The following is an 18,821-nucleotide window of genomic DNA, read 5'->3' as shown; positions in this document are numbered from 1 at the left end:
TGGTATAACAGACCACATAATTGTATTACATACATATATATGTTGGTTGTACATTTCGATTTTTTCGTTATAAAAGGATTTATGTGAAACCAGAAAATTGCGTTATTACAGTATAAAATAATATATATTTGGTGAACATTAGGACACATGTAGCGCATGGCACGTACGCATTGGTCGGGTTTTATGAGTATGCTATACACGACGACGGAGACGACGATTATTATTGTTGATCATTATTATGATTATCATTATAGTAGTTGTACGCCATTTGCCGAAGAAGATGCTCGGAAAAATAATTTCGAGCATTGTATTAAATTGGCTCAGAAACCGGTCTCGTACTCCTTTTTCGTACGCGCATACGTATTGTTACGGAGAGTTGGTAAATTGGGTCCTAAATAACCTTTTCTTGGTAAATTGAGTCCCGGGAAAATAAAGATAGTAAGTAAGTTGGATGTCGGGAAAAATGGTAGTAGGTTAAGTCTAAGGTAAACAATTTTTTTTTAAATATCTAATAATTTTTATTAGAAGTCAATTTTAATATTATTGTGTTTTTATTACATTTTCGGTAAAAACTTAAAAGATACGAATTTAACAAACTCATATCGACGTACAGTACGCAATGCACGCTACAAAAAATATGGTGAAAATGCTCAGATTTCGTACACTCGTGTCCAGGGCCCCCACATACAATTTCGGGCCCCTACACTAAATGTTTGTCCGGGCTCTTTATAATACTTCCAAAAATACAATTTACTGTTTTATGAATAATATTTGTTTTTTCATTATACCAATTCACATTCAAGATTCATAAGCATTTCAACATTAATAATGCCTATTTTATTTTTTTATTACAATATTATTTAAATTAAAAAATAAAAAAATTAGTATATTTTAATTTATATTTAATATATTTTTTTAAAGTTAAAATTTTATTTTGTGGGCTTTGAACTCAGCGAACTCAGTAATAATACTAATGATATTGTTGAAGCCAATCCATTCATTTCTAGGTAATCTTGGTTTACCCGCATTTTGAACTATCAAAATAACTAAACATATATATAAAATATTATTTTACAATATTATTTAATGTAAGCATTTTTATTAAAATTTCAAAAATTACAAATAAATTCCATCGGGCCAAAGGGCCCTTAAAAATAGCTGGGCGGCACCTTTACTCAAGGTCCATCAGCCCTCTCCTTGTGGGGATCCTGCTCATGTCTATGTATAATCATAAGACCTATCATCAATATTGGTGTTAACTGATAACTGACAAACGATATACGATAAACTAATGTACGTATATGCCTATATACGTTTCTTAATTAGACATAATCTAAGTTACGATGTTACGAAGTTATTTGATTACGATGGAATCAATAACCGATAGAAACAGTATGAATTTTCATTTGTAAAACGACTACAGTGAGGTAGTATAGTTAGTAGTTGGGGCTCAATTTACCTACTACCTTTTTCCCCGGGACCCCAATTACCTAATATTTTTTTTTCCCGGGACTCCATTTACCGCTTTCAAAATGTACACAAAATATCGCGGACTCGATTTATCTAGCCCCTTGTTACGGTATCATGTACACACGACCGATCCGGCGGCTGGCTACCTGTAGCTCCTGCGTCGAGGATACTTATACCGCGTTTACGGTTGTTCTTTATGGCCGTCGCATTACCGTTTCGGTTATATTTCCCGCGGCCTCCCCCGCAGCGACGCTTCGCGGTCCTATACGTCACTGGGTATAACACGAATGTCAATGAATGACGCTTATCAGAAAATTTGGTTTTTAGCCGAAAAACAAACGATTGCAAACGTTTCTATAGACTATGTTTCCGAGTTTACAAAAATTGTTTTAAAACTATTGATATTAATAATACAATATAAACAACAACTAAGTTAGGTACAAAGTAAAATAAAATTATACAAAGTAATATGTAGTATTAAATAAAACAATTTTAAAGTAATATATACAAAATAATGATTTTTAAAATACGTTTTCTACATTTTTGGTTTTTTTTTTAAACTTTTTCCGTGGTAGGAATTTCCAGTTTTTCTTAAACATAAAATTAGATCCTTGTGTATTTTATAATCATTATAATTTTGTAACGTTAATTCAATTCTAGATTTATCTTTTTCGGCCACAGGATTATGTACATTGTTTTTAATTGAATTTAATAGTGTCAGAGTTTGAGCTTGTGTTTCTTTTAAAACTGATATCACTACGTGTGTTGAATATAAAACTGATCATTTATACGCATTTGATACGTTCTATGAAAGCTCTCTGGGGCCATTGGTAGTTCTAATTTGTTATCGAAAAACACCAAATGTGATAACACCGCACGATTAAAGGCGGATAAAAAAGTTCGCAATCGTGTCACCGTTCCATATGGAATCGTATATTACCATCTCGGGGCCCCCCGCAAACAACAGCGGTCGTTCGTATAACATCGTGTATCCGTTACTTGTGTGCGCGCGTACACGCAATAACAACCGTTAAAATGTGTCGAACCGGTAACGGTAGCGACCGGGGTTCGTTGTATTTTATGCCCGTGGTTTATCAATATTTTATATTTTTACGACTGAAAATAATAAACAATCACGTAAAGTCGTGCACCGCTGCAACTTCGCGCGAACAGCATACAGTACCGTATGTAGTAGACGCGCAGACCTGCCAGGTCGTCTCGTCGTGGTATTTCTGTTTTAACGTTTAAACCAGAGGTCGGCAAGTAATTTACATTGGAGTCCTAAAGTTTAAAATAATTAATCAATTAGGTCCAGTGAAAAAAATTCTTTTCAAATCTTCAGAATTCAAAAATAGTAGTATAAAAATAAAAATAATTATTCGGTTATTACAATTAATTTATATTAAAAATTATAATATTATTAAAAACCGTAAACGTATTTAAACCGTATAACGTCCGGTGCATAGTTGCGAGTTCCCATCGGGCTGCGATACCGTTTGGTACACGGAAATGTATTACGTTTATCTGTTCGTGTACGGATGTTACGGGAAACACGGAGTACCGAAATACGTACGCATCGCCCATTTAGGTTAGGTTAGGCCTCTGCCCGGGCAATCTTGAACAGAAATAAATAATCGTTAAACTTATAATAATGTACTGTATAATATTGTACGAATAAGTTTTTATAATTTTATTGTATATTTTATCTTAGTACAGAACAAAGTAACTATTGTTTTCCCATATTACATTGATTAAATTAATAGCTGTGCCGGTATAACCAGTAAACATTATACGAACAATAATTGATATTTACGATTAAGCGGTCGTGTTTTCGTATTTTTCGGGACACACATAAGAACAAAATGTACATTGTCTGTCCAATATTCCACATTGTTCGTAAAATATATATTTGTTCAGCTTCATGAGCTTATCCGAATCGCGACCATATGGTCGATCGTATAGATTTGCGCTGTACGATTAATATGATCGATTATGGTGTTCTACTCGAACAAGATTTGTCAAATTATATTAAGTTATACAATTCAGCGAAGTCTTGGGAATCGCAAGATTTTGTTAATGCCGTATTAGTCCAAGTGCTTCGTATAGAAGTTGTAGGATATTAAGATTTGTCTTTGCGTCTGCACGGTAACATCAATATAAGTTAGAATATATTTATTTAGTGGATTTATCTGGTTCTTCTGGTCGTCTCTTCAGATGACCGAAATGTGTAAGCACATATGTCCGATTCATTATGTCTTTAAGTTATCATACATCGTTCCATCTTTCAACATGGCGAAAAATCGACCACGCATAAATCGACCATACATTTTCACAATACGTTGAGGATTGTTTTTAGATCGTAGATGCATTTCTTAAGGGCTTTTTGTAGACTTTGTAACGCATCAGCATCCGGGTTCTATAATCACTTACTCCGTCCAGCTCTCGTTTCTATTATAATACACGTGTTCAGTGTTATCGAGTTGAAAAAATGTATCTACATACTCAAAAATATTATTAATAATAAACTCCTCGCCGTGTTCGTTTGAAGATTTATGTAACTGGGGCTGGGTCATTCGGTCCGGTGACAAGTAGTGAATCAGGGTGCTGTAGAGGGGGGGTAGACGGAGCACGCTTGCGTATTATACGTAGTTATTTCATGCCAGATCTCAAGACTGATAATCCCGATTGTTTATGACACGAATTGGCTACCGAAATGACTGGAGCAGAATGAAAAATACGATGTTACGTTTGTCTATCGTGCGCGCGGGCACACGTTATACAGTAATAGCATACACATATTGTATATTATTATTATTATTATTGTTATTATTATTATTTTATCTTGTAAAACTATCGTTTTCGATTTCGACCGCGACCGCAAACAGGTTTGGACCGAACGTACTGATGCGCGGTATTAGTTTTTATTCAACATTTTTTTTTATTTTTTTATTCACTTATTTTTCCTTTCGCGGTCTCGGTTCTCGTACATACGAGTGAATTGGCCGATCGTCGTGCGTCCCCGCAGAATCTCTTGCACGAACGCATAGCGGATTTATCACCACACGTACAGCTCTTTCTGGAGCGTCTTTTGTGTTTCGTATTTTTTTTTTTTTTTTACTCTCCTTTTTATTGTTATCGTCTTATTACGCGCCTAATCTCGCGGATTAACACGAGCAGCACACGTGAGCGCGCGAGTTTTCTAGCTTGTGAGGGTTTACATGATACACTCGTCGCACATCCGCATTCGTATTCTCTCTATTTTGCACGGCGAGCATAAATTATATCGTAAAAGTATAACATTTTTGATATCGTCTCCTCGTTTCAATATCGGAGTTTTTCATCGGGTCGTTGAACGCCAACCGCTACCGCGGTCGTACTATCGTGGTACACACACGCACATATATATAGTATATATAGAAATTTGTGCATGAACGTGAAGTCGCTGCCAACCCGAAGAAGAGTTAGTTGGCAGTCGCGCATATCTAATACGAGTACGCACCAATTCATAAAACTCCAGCGCAACAACAGTCGAAGAACGGGGACAACGCGATTGATGTTCATTGCTGTTTTTTACTGTGCGAATAATAATATACTCGTTTTGTCGTTGTAGCCGACCTATACCTATATCGAGTACTGTATGCACTACACCAGTGCATACACTTCGCCATGAGTACATTTTGTGCAGTCTACGAATTGCCTTTTCATGCTTTGTAAGTGTGTGTGTGTGTGTGTATGTGTATGACTTACTCTTTGCATATATTAAACGATAAACCGTATTTCACCGAGTCTGTTTACGGTTGTTTATCACACCAATTATTTACAATGCCCCATATTCAGTTGTGTCATATCACATATTGTAAACGCAAATATCGTTAAAATACTATTATATACGCGCTTGGGTATTCACATGGTACTATATATAAATCGAATGTATAATATACGGGCACACGTATAATATATATTTTGAATTACTGGTTTTTTAATGGTACTTACCTGTATGTGTGCGTGGACCGCTGGCGAGCAGTTAAAACACATCGGAAAGAATAGGAATGAGTATATCCTTGCACTTGTGCGAGTGTGTGTGAAGGTATTCATATGTATTTATTATTACATTGCGTTAAGTCGAAAACAGCGTTTCAATGAACGGCAGAAGTTCCGTATGGATCGTTGTCAAAATGGCTGGTGCTTATTACTTTTTAACGGTTTCAGAGTATTTCTCCCTTACGCCTTAATTTATTTTCATAAACTCCATACCTATAAGTTGTTATCAATACTGCCGTAATATGTACATATATTATTTGCTCTAGGTAGAGGTGTACCAAATTTATTATTAAAATCAACCTTTTCGTTTACCAAGATCCGTCATCAAAACTCTTGATTCAGGATGATACTTTTGTATATTTTATACTTTCCAGTGTACGGTACACGACTTGAAATCTGCAGCTGAATACGAAAATCGAAAACGGTTCACGTCCTATAAAGTATACCCCGTGATACGCACCATAAAATGTAGTGGTTTTTGTTTTTGTGAAAAAGTTAATACATTTTCGACACTGGCACCTGGTGGTAAGCGATAAACCGTGATAAAAATCGCAACATTACAACCGACTCTCTACAGAGTTTCGTCCTCGGTGCTCCCTTCCAGGATCTGCAATTGGCCAAATTTTACAATTGGACACATTAAATTTGCAGTAATTACGTTCGCTGTCGGTTCGTATCACAACGCTTATGATACCATAATATATAAATATAACGAAATCGTATTAAATACGAAAACGCATCGTTAGGATCGACGTAGGGCCTACATTGTAGGTAATCGAAAACCGACTTTGGTTGTGTGTTCTACACGTCGAACAACATTCCGAATTACGTAATCGTATAAGCGCCGCCGCTCGGAAATCAATAATCAACGATTCGCGTCACGTCTAATAACTTTTAATTGCTATTTTAATTACACAACTACCGATCGACGATCTACAACACAATCGTACACGCACACATACACACCCACGCATGTATACACTTACTCACACGTGTACGGTTTACAACTGGACAGCGCTTGTAAGAACATTTATGAACGACCGGGTATACCGCGTGTATAGCAGCGGACCTTGGACGATCACTGACGCCGGCTGACCGCTTCCTGGAACACCGCAAACGAAGTAGGATATATCAATAAGGATCTCTCTGTCTCACATCGTTTCTTCTGAATATTCTCACGGTTGACGCGGACCGACTTAAATTGTATAAATGTTTATATCATTGCTCTGTTGTTTCGTTATGCGCACGGCTGCGCGTGTCCCCGAGACTGCGTTTCCTCAATCCCGTTCAAGTGCACAACGTCATGCACATCATTACGTTCGCTCGAACGATCCGTTTCGTTTTTCCTCTCAGGTGTCACGCGCGTGTTTCGGAATCCAGCTCGAATACTCACACATGTGTTTGTCGCGTTCGTTTACGCATTATTTATTCAACGTCGAACGCAATGACCAGATATTATAATAATTTTTTTTCAAACAAGAAAACGGCGGATAACTCCACTACGCGTACCGCACACGTCTGTGTGTTTTTCGTATTGTAATCGTTCCTGCCCCAACACCCTCCCCCCACATCTATTGGGTGCAATCGATGACAATCCCCCGTCATTGTTTCGCCGGCATACGTTGCAAACACCGCAGCTATTTCCAAACCGTTATTATTATTATTATTATTGTTATTATTATATTTTTCATGTTCAAGCGTGCAAATTTAAAACAATTTTGAAAATAATTATTTTCTTTACGTGATTCCGGAATCAAATACTATAAAAATATCGAGGTGCGTCTGTACCATTACATTTTAAACGACCAATCTCACCTTATCGTGTAATCATTTTCAAATACTCGAAAAACTGACTATAACGTGGATTTTTTTTTAAAAAATGAAACGCCATTTTAAATTTTCAACAATTTTTCTTAAACCAAGATTTCCGAAAAAACCGTGTACATAGACGAAAAATGAAAAAATATGTACTCTTAAACTTCTCGTTTCACTCGGAATTTAAAAATAATGATTAATGGTATTTTGTACTTAAAATTTTTTTTTTTCAATTCCTCTTATAATAATTAAGTAACCTTTTAGCGGATCATTACTAAATCCAATTGGTTTTAAAGATTATTTATTTAGCGATACAGGTTTATGTTATATCGATACTTTAAAAAATGTAATTATTGTATATTGATTCATCATTTAAAAGTACAAAAAAAAATGTGATTTAAATTTTTAAAAAAAAGATACATATGTAAAATACGACTAGAAAAATTTAAGTTTTTATTATTTTATGTATGGTTTAAATTTTAATGTTCTACTGTTTATAATTTTATTGGGATACTACAAAATATTAACGCGAAATACAGAACACATTGTATTGTTTTATTTTTAATTGAATAATTATAATAGGTATAATTTTCTTATTAATTATAACATCGAAAAAAAATTAACAAATAATACACCCCGAAACGTTCTACATAAATTTATTGAGTTTACGAGTATATACATAATTATATGAAATGTTGTCGATTTACTGTAACAACATAAATTATAAGCTTGTAACATTCCGCATAATTGATGAGTAGTTTTCCATCGTTCAGTATGAAAGATTAGATGTCAGTGACTACAAATAGAAACAGATTGCAAACATTCAGATAAATGACTTAAAAAAATAAAAACGCGACGTCACGTTTACTCGCTATCAAATGTGTTCAGAGATTATTTTTCTACCTATTTAAACGTAATAAAATAAAAAATTTAAAAAAAAAAACTTCTCTTATTCCCAAATTCAACATATTATTTGGTAATTGGTTTGAAATTTCACGCTCGAGTTGTAATTATTTTTCATGTCCTGAATGATGGATGTGAACCGAGGTGGAAAAGTGATAATATATTATTTTGTAGCCATTTATAACTGCATATAGTCATGAAGACAATTTCTCGATCAACGTTCAACAATTCAAATTCCATGGATGGTGCGTAGGTATATTTAATAAGAAACAATAGATATTTATATATTACAGCACTGTACAATAATGTATGCACGTGATAATTAACCAAATATAGTAAATACCTAATTGAATATTGAAAATCTAAATTTAAAGTTGTCGCGCCGCCATTTCAGTTTTTCTTTTGGTAGTGCTAAAACTATCAGCTATCAGGCCAGTTATTGTCAACGAGAAGAATTATTTCGTTTCACAGACGTAAATGAACAAGGCAAGATCCCTTGTCACAAAAATGTTAAAAAAACCAACTAACTAAAAAAAAAAAAGCGTTTCGTGGACTTCGACATACATTTCAAACTTCATAAATTTTTGTACACGTACTAGTGAGTTTTTCTCTTTATCATTTCCTAAATAAGGCGATTTTATTTCGTTTTATAGAATTCTTTACTGGAGATTGTAATCGGCTATTTTATTACATAATAGATAAAGGTTTTTCATTTTTTTGGTTAACAATGGATGTTTAATTCTGTTCAATATGCTGATTTTAATAACAACTAATTAAAGTACACGTAAATAAAAATAAATAACATTAAAATATTATACGACAGTAATTGTGGGCTAAACATTTATAAATTTTGTTTACATTGAAATCGTAAACTGCTGTAATCCAAAGTAGTAAAATATCTGCCGCGCAAGTTCAGACAAATCAACTAGTAATAGTATATTCATTATTGGTAGTTTATTTATACATAATGGTCGAACATTCAATGTTGTCGAACAATTTTTTTTCTTCTCTCATCAATCCAACGATTTACAAAAACATTTGATCTTTCGATGCGGCATGACCGAATAATGTGTTTACACGGTATGATTAATATTATTCAATCGTATTATTTTGAACGTTTCGTTTTCGAAGTAAATTTTCATTTGCATACAAATGAAGTAGCAGCAATTCAATCCCATCCAAAAAAAAAAAAACATAATCGTTGCTATTATACACGTACACGACACATTTGAGTTTAACGTCGTTGTATATTACTTCTCGGTACGTTTTTTTCAAGAAATCAAGGTCGTCCTAGTAGACATTATATTGACGGCAATAACAACCAATTGAATTTATTGCATGTAAGTAACGTGTGACGTAATTTGACTGTAATGCGGTAAAGATGTTGCTTGTATGTCTTTCAGGATTTTTTTTTTATGAGGTTAAAATATATTTACTATTAATTATACTTTTATTATTATAATATTATTTATTATTTATTATTAAATTATATAATATTATTTATTATAATTTATTATTTATTAATTATTATTTATTTTTATTTTTTATTATTTTTGAATATTCAAATCAAACTCAACATGAAAATCAGGACTCTTGAAATAGAATAGGATTAGATGAATAATGTATTATTATCCGTTAATTAATATATTTGATATTATACGTACGCAAGGATCAAAAATTTAATCGAACCGAAAAAATTGTCCTCGTAAATAAACGCTAACTTTTTAAAATTTTAATTTTTAATTTGAAGAGAAAAAATATGTATTCGATGTAACACTCTTGAACCTTCTTCTGTCATTCGAAACACTATTTTATGAAAATTGGTATTGAAACTGCTGACTGAAATTTTTCGGCTCAAGATTAGTTACGTCTTTTTTTAATTTTTCACTTGCGCTCGCCGTATTGTAGTTGCATTTTATTTTACAGAAAACGTCCAAAAACAAATTTTCTCATTGTTTTCGTCGGTCGAACTAATTATTGTAAATCTGGGTAATGTACTTACTTTGGCTGTACATATAATAAAATTGGAACAATACAGAGAAGATTAGCATGGTCTCTGCATAAGGATAACACGCAGAATCGTTCCACATTTTTTTGTTTCCAAACTCCACTGGGCGCCTCACTTCCACAACTTCGCCGTTTTTACATCATATTGGTCAAAGTTTCTTCGATCAGTTTCTAAGGAACGAGTAATGAGGATCCCATCCTTCATCATTATTAATTATTATAAATCAACCTCTGCATCAAAATTGACTACGGTTACTTTTTATTAGATCTGCTTCATTTTCATAATAGAATAAACTAAACAATCTCCAAACATTTTGTCTTCGGTCTATTGTCAGTGCATTAAGGTCTGCTCAAATTCCGCTATTGATTTCGAAACCCTTCTTAACATTAGATGTAGTTGGTTAGCCGGTAAGTTTATTTTTAAAAATCTTTACTGCCAAAATAGCCCGATATTTTTAGTCGCTTTATTAACGTCTATCATTCGTGGCGCTACATTCGAATATCCCTCCCTATTCTCACTGTAGCCGCTCATTCAATATTTTCCACCAGCTGCTTTATTACCGAGTCCAGTAAACGTCCACTATATGACCTCGCTCTTCAGGCCCCATCGTTCTCCACAGCAATGAAACTTTTTAAAACCATAAATTAACCCTTAAAACTACCCCTCCGACTGTTGTTAATAATATATTTCTTGAGTGTGCTCATACCGATTCTCCTACTTTTACTTTTAATCGTTATTGATGGCTCCATCGTCTCTTTTCCGGTCGGCTGTTCTTTCCGCATCCCGAATTTTCACATCTCCCAGTCCAGCCATCTTCCATCGTCCGTTACACTATCAAACGCACACCAACGCTAGCCCACTCATCCGTATATTACCCGGACCAATAATATCGAAAGATGTGTACTACGACCGGAGCAGAAAAAAAACCACGTAATGATATTACGATATCGAATCCGTTTGTCGATTTAATGATTTCCGAGTTCGGTTCGACCGCACACGAGATCCGAACGGCGATATGACGACGACCCGTGTTACGTCCCTAGGAATATTATCTATGCGTTTCGACCGCAGCCGCCGGTTCGCAAACCTGTTGGCCCCGTCGTCGTCGTTGGCGCCACGAATTACAGTAGTAGCACCGGCACAGCTGCGCGTAGTAGGCAAAGGTGTAGTAATAGACCGTAGTCTTACGTGGCCACGACTAGTTTTTATTTTTAATTTTTTCTAATATAATCTCCCGCTGCATGCCACCGCCGCCGTATATTTATGTACTTATAATAATCTCCTGCCTGTGTATATCGTTTCGATATTATATACGACGACGCCGCACACGCGTACAGGACTACGTACGCATGATACGACTTACGGTTTTTAATACACTTCATTATGTGTATAAGTGCGCGCGCGTGTAAACTGTTTAGCGTATCCTTACAACACTACTGTCCTTAATGGAACTCGCCCACGCGTGCCAGCGCCTATCGTACGGCGTTCGCGTATACGTACAACAAACCGATACGCGCGAGTCGTACAGGTATTTTGTTATTTTTTTTTTTTCCCGATGGGTATTTTTTTTAATATTAAACGTTTTATTTTATTTGATCATTTTTTTTTTCTCCGCCGAAAACGATTTGCCCCCACAGTTGTTGTGTTTTTATTATTAATTCGTGACGGCTATTACACGATCGTTATAATTGCTTCTAGTGTTCGGAGAACGGTGGCGGCAGTAAATTTAATATTATTATTATATTACACGTCCTTACGAACGCGCGACACACAGACGCACGCTTTTTTTATACACACCAGTCGCATGCACACGTGCGTACAGGACGGAATACTGCTTTTACGTTCCGTCGGCAAGGATCGAGGGCCGATATGGGTTTCAAAAATTTAAAGTTCTATAAGTCCACGTCTGTGAAAGGGCTGATGATTTGACCACGTTTAAATGGTGGACTACACTCGGAGCGTTGGATCGCGAATCTGCGCGTTTCTCTCCGAACTGCAGAGACCCCCGGGAATGGTCGTACCGCGATCGTTTTAATCATCAACATTCAACGTTTGTAGATCGCTTTCGCAAGTGGCACGTGCGTGATACGTGCTCGATATCATATGATTATCACGTTCGGAAAACGGTTTTCGTGCGAAATCGTATCACACTTGTAGATCAATAGGATCGTGGTGACGAGCCGTCGCAGCGGTTATTAAAATCATAATAATACTACCCGATGAAATCGATTCGTTTGCGTAAACAACACCGCATCCGACCGCACTCACCTCGGTGGTCGTGTACCTATTTCATACGTGTCCGTGCATAATGTATGCGCCGAAACCGTTCAACTCACGCGCGCGTCAACCAGGAACCGTCGCGTTTTCGGTGATTTCCGTTCACGCACGTGCTACGAACGGTGTACCACGAGTTTGCGCGCCCGCGTGTGAGACGTTCGCGTATATTTTTTATTTTTATTATTACTATCATTAACAGCTCGTCGACATTAAAAAACAATTTAACTCGAACCGTCCACTATGAATTATGGAGCTAATCTACTCCGCTATATTAACGTGTACATGTATTCACTTATCTAAAGCGGATTTTATTTCTCGCACGACTCGAGACTGACAATTAATTACTCTCGTCCGAGTCACCGCGTACAGTCGAGTTTTTTTTTTGGTTTTTATTTTTTTTTTCTTACCCAACTCTCGACGAGAACTACGTGCATAACGCGATTCGTGTACACAATACATAAGCGAATCGTTATGTGCACACGCGTATAATACGAAACCTACCGACGACGACCGCGGTCGATTAACTCATCAGGATTCGTCAAGGCGTAATGAATCGACGTGAACAGGCGCGCACGGTGAGACGTCTTAATCACGCGTATAATTTATGTATAGATATTTATACGGACGCGCGCGTGTAGGTATAACGAATAAATGATGAAAATATCAATTATTCCGATCGTTACCGGTGGACCGGTCGAGGGGCAGAGGAAACCGCATCACATCGGGCTGTGTATTCCTACACACGCGGTATCAAAAAACCGAATAAAGATTTCGATCGACTAATTTGTTCGGTAACATAATTTATGACTCGCAATCTCCGTAACGTTTATACGTTTATTTACCCGCGTGTAGTCTTATGTTATGCGTACAGTATCTTTCGTCCTCCGGTCGACTATGATGATAATAATAATAATAATTATAATTATAATAATCGGATTGATACACCCGGAGCCATTACCACGAGAGTAACGTTGGCGCGGAGCTCCGTCGGTCTAGCGCCCCGAACGCAAAAACGTTCTTTGAAAGGTTACAGTATTGGCCACAAATCACTACAAATCGATTACAAATTTTCTAATAATAAAGTAGAAAAATATTTAACGTTTTGGTTTCAAGATGCTGAGCTGGCGGGGCTTTCGCACGACTTAAACCTGTAGATCAGGGGTCTCCAACCTATTTTTACGGCGAGCCGAATCTAAGATACATTTTGGCATCGCAGGCTAGCATTTTTAAAGGAATAAAAAGCTTGTGAAATTAAAAATTAAATAAAAAGTAGGTATTAAGAAAAATGTAAATTTATTTTTATAAATTATTTTTATTTTTATAACTCAATTATATTTTTTTATAATACGTATAAGTTACATTTTTAATGAGAAATTTGGAATTGCTTACTTTTTAAAATTTCTTCGTAGTTTGCATTAAATTTTGTGGTAAAGTTTCTATTTCTACGGCAATTGGATTTTCAAAAATTCGAATATGGTTTTCTGCACTTTTAAAATCTCTAAAACGGATCTGGAACTAATCTTTTAAATAAATCAAAACCCCAACAGCAAAATCGGTAGAAAATTCTTTATCATTTTCAAGTTTGAATTTGTTACAAGTTGGAAAATGGGCAAAATATTTTTTTTTTGAGTTGCTTTGTGAATAGAGTTAATTTTAATTCAAAAGCTTTGATGTTGGTGTATAGATCTAAAATTAATGAGTTTGCTTCTTGAAGTTTTAAATATAGCTCATTCAGAAACTGAGTTATATCAACGAGAAAAGCTAGTTTCCATAACCATGACAAATCAGCTAACTCAGTGACAACATGGTTTTTTACGTCATAAATATGTCGATTTCTGAACATAAACAAAGAAATCTTTTCAAGACAATACTTCGGCTGAGCCGACGAATTTCACAATAATAGGGAATATCTGAGTACTCGCTTTCAATGTCAGCAAGAAAGTTCTTAAATTGACGATGACTGAGAGCACTTTTTCGAATATAATTTACATTCTGCACAACAACATTCATAACTTCAGATATTGAGGCATATTTCCCACACAATGTTGGTGAATAATGCAGCGAATAGCCATTGGTTTTGCTGCTCCAGTTTCCAATACAGCTTTACAAACATTTCCTATGAAACCTTTATGAGTTCCAGACATGTTGCACCCTTCATCAGTAGTTCCGCCTTTTAAAATTTTAAAATTAAGGCCCAAAGGAAAAATAGTTTCTTTTACCCTTAGAAAAATTTTATCACCAATACATGTATCTTGCATTGAATGGATTGCGGCCAATTCTTTATTCTAATTCGATAAAAAAATAATCATTATTTCACTTTTCGTTAAAAATACGACACTCTTTATCGACTTTCTGTATTTTACTTGAATTCATACTAAATTCCAAATAGGTACAGAACACAAAATTTGATGGAAAACAAAACTGAAATTATTTTAAAACTTATTCAATTCATTATTATGTCTACAAATGTTACACTGTACTTTCACACTTGGAAACGTTCGATAGTGTTATTATTACGGCATCGATTGTTAACTTTGATCTAACGGCGAGACTAAACGCGAGTACACTCTAATTTTGATAAGTATGATCGATGGATTTTTCTATTATTAGATTCTTATGTATATATTCTATTATTATTAGTTAATGTTACATACATAATTAAGACTATTATAAATAACACCAAAAGAAAAAAATTAACAAATTAATTTTATAATTTTCAAAATTAATTTTCAAAAGATTCATTTGCTTGGCTAACCAGTTCAAAAACCTTGAAGGGCCGTAGGTTGGAGACTTCTGCTGTAGATACGTACATTACGTACACGTGGTTTTTTTTAGTTTAGGATTTGAAACTACTTTAACAATTTTAATTAGAGTACTTAAACCAAATGCTTACATAAATGTTCCGAAATATTACTGCTTACCTGTTATATGACGTTTTTCTATTGATAATCAGCCACGGACGAATAGAGAAATACAGCGATATCTGTGTGTAATACACATCGTTTGAGAACCGCATACGGTGTGTTTATCGCGTTTGTAGATATAAAAGTGCGTCTCTTCCGCGCACACCAACATTTTTGATAGGTACTTGTTGAAGTCGCTACACCCTCTTAAACATAAAAAATAAATATAAAATAAAAATAATCGATTACTTCACACAGCCCCTTAACCTAACTCTTTCAATGAATCCTGATGCGAGCTTAAATGTCAGTCTTACCATTTTATCAAAAAATAGATCGCTTACGCGAGACAAACAATATTGTTGCGTTTGTTACCGTAACGGAAACAAAATACTGATGAGCACGTATAAACTTTTTCTTCTTCTATTAATTGAAAACGAATACACAAAGGGTTTTTTAATCGTAGGTACGTACGCTTATAATTAATTCTGACCACCGACCACTGGATCGTGAATTCCAGAACGCAAACCGATGACGCATGCACGCCACCCCCGTACCGTATGTACGTCATTCGTATAGATTTCAGATTCCGCAGTTCCGCGAATGGGATACATTCAATCAGAGCTTCTTCTAAGGATTTATACCTACTGCCTAAACACACTGAAAAGTTTGTTTTACGAAATTTATTTGAATTGTGATACTTACCATTTCCCCAAATAAATTATATATTGATATTTTAGAATTTTGATCATCGTGTGATAAAATATTAAAACAAATGCGGATCTTTTCCGTTATACGTATGCCGCTATTTAAATTTAAATTTCAAAGATTAATCAATCGTCGAAGAAGAAATGATTGTAAACACATAATTATTACTTATTAGGTACTAGAGGTTGGACTTATAAATTACACAAGTCACTGAATTACTCGGTAAAAATTCAATCATTCTAAAAGGAAAAATTATATTTTTGTAAGGTGCCCATATTCATAAAGTCCCCTTTTGATTTTTCCTAATACCCAATTAGGGTCGTACTGCCCGTTAGAACGGAATCGGCGGATTGGCGACGCCACGGGGTATCGGCTGCAAAGTTCGGCGCGGTGTAAACCGTGTTTATAACCATGTGCTTATAATTTAGTTTTATTATATACAGTGTTTATAACCGTGTACTGACCGAAGATTGTTCGCGGTAAATCATTGCGTACGCGCGTCCTAACGATTTCACTGGTTTCGCGGAAACCATAAAACGTTATTGACTTGTCGAATCCGGTCGGATCCGCACGTCGCGCCGACGTCACCGCGCATTTACATCCGTTATTTGTTCACGATGGTTCCGGAAAACTACGGATGTACGTCATCACTGTCGAGCGCACGTTTCAACCCTCGACGAGGATCCACGACCGCTGCAGATTTTAGATACGAACCAGACCATATTTTAAGACATTTTTACTGGGCTGCTAGGTCTTCAACAAAACCGGCTACCAGAGGAACAAAGAGAGAAAATCAACTGCAACCACGACAGTCGTGTTGGTCAGGGGCACGATCGTCTGCCACTGGGTAGCATTCAGTTATCCATGAGGGAGGGGAGAGACATAAGTGCCACGTACTTTTTACGTGAAAATATGTGACGGAAAATAATCGCGACGGTTCTGTTGACCGCGGCTCGTTGCACCGAAATCGATGAGCCCAACAACAGCCGTGTAAAACATTCGCGCGAAATCTTTTTTCCGTGACATCTCGAGAGTATATATTGACTGGTAATAGGCAAAAGGGTTTAAGCGACAATTTTACTACTTTTTAGGAGAGAAAAAACAAAATTTTCATATTTTCTTAATATTAGCGTTGGCGCTTCGGTATTTATTTGAGCATTAGGAATAAGGTTATTATATATTTTCATTCTATTTATATATATTTCTATTCTATTACATGTTATCTTGCTGCTCTGACACTAATTACATTGAAATATTAATAACATTTTTTTATCATAACGAATTTAACTTAGCTTACCTTTTTTTGGCGTTTAGCTCTAATTTTTATTTTTTATTATTTGTGATAAGTGGCGCTTATAAACTGTTCAGTAGACTTGTAACAGTTGTGCAATGTAAGCATGTATACCTAGGACTTATAAGGAACTTTACTCGTACAATAACTTAATCAATATAAAAAATGGTTTGATACATATAAGTCGTATTATTATTATTATGAAAATTGATAAGCAACAATCATAAGGGTTAAGCACCATAAATTTGTCGCTTAGCCCGTAATATTTTCAACGATGTCGCTAATACCATTAAAAAAGGCGCTTGTTCCCTACTTTTATAACAGTTGTGTCGCTTGTCCCAAAAAATCTTAATTCTTGTACTTACTAAATGGTCACAACAACACTAGCGGTAGTGCGATCGAAAGATCTAATCTATCCCGTAGTATACACCGTGTCGCTTAGGCCCTTTTTCCTTTTACCAGCCGGTATTATCTTAGCGTAACACCGTGGTAAAAAATGTTCAACACTGTGTCCGATGGCTGACAATAATGTGTATCTACACACGCAAGTGGTAAGCCAACAATCGTTATTCAAGATCAATTGCTCATTTACATTTTCAATTTCGAACTGTCATGTGAAATTTCTAGACCGTATTACAATATGAAATAAAAACACGCTGTATTATAGTTGTCATACGGTTTTGTCATTGCGCGCGCGACGTACGTATAAAATTTCCGTTGCGTTATAATACGTTGGAATCGATCCAAAACAGATTTCTCCATATTTTTATTTTTTTTTTAATTTTTTATCTCGTTCCGTTCGCCAATGAAAAATTGAACATTATTATTATTATTATTATTATTATTGTACGTTACGATATGGTTTTTGATAGCCTTGAAAGACAAGTTTGTTAATCGAACTCATATCGAATCTGCCACAGCCGTTGCGGTTAATATTTCTGTATACATTACACTGCTGTATAATACCGTTAAGGTTTAAAGAAACGCACACACACAATTTCGTACGTATTTATTATCTCGTCTCGGGCTGGAAATTCGACAAATTTAAATCCAATAACACAAAAAAAAATAAAAAAATAAAAATTAATATATTCACGTCTCTTAACAAATTGATATTCGACCGAAAACAAGTTTTTTAAACACAATTTGTTTTAACCCTTTTCTAAATAAATTTCTATTTCGAATAACTAAACATACATAAATATGTATAGCTATAATAGTTCCGACAGGAGGACGGCAATATACGCGTGTACGATAATATTTCAGACCGTATTATACTCCTCGTGCTTCAACTATTAACATAACATAACATTTGTTCTATTCCAGTTTTCCGAGGTATATTTATTTATTTATTTCAACGAATAGAACCTAATAAATTATAATCATTAGCAATACGAATGATTCGGGT

At 35.2% G+C, this 18,821-nt stretch overlaps 1 non-coding gene across 1 annotated transcript; it reads left to right on the top strand.

Annotated features, from left to right (window-relative positions):
- The first annotated feature begins 10,223 nt into the window (after positions 1-10,223).
- LOC112692154 lies at positions 10,224-10,323 on the top strand. Its single transcript, XR_003149390.1, has one exon. It is a non-coding gene; the product is annotated as a U6 spliceosomal RNA (small nuclear RNA).
- The last annotated feature ends 8,498 nt before the right edge of the window (positions 10,324-18,821 follow it).

This window comes from Sipha flava, unplaced genomic scaffold, assembly GCF_003268045.1.
Source record: "Sipha flava isolate LNK unplaced genomic scaffold, YSA_version1 70_pilon_pilon, whole genome shotgun sequence".
Classification (NCBI taxonomy): Eukaryota; Metazoa; Arthropoda; class Insecta; order Hemiptera; family Aphididae; genus Sipha; species Sipha flava.
This window is presented reverse-complemented; position numbering and strand designations above follow the sequence as displayed.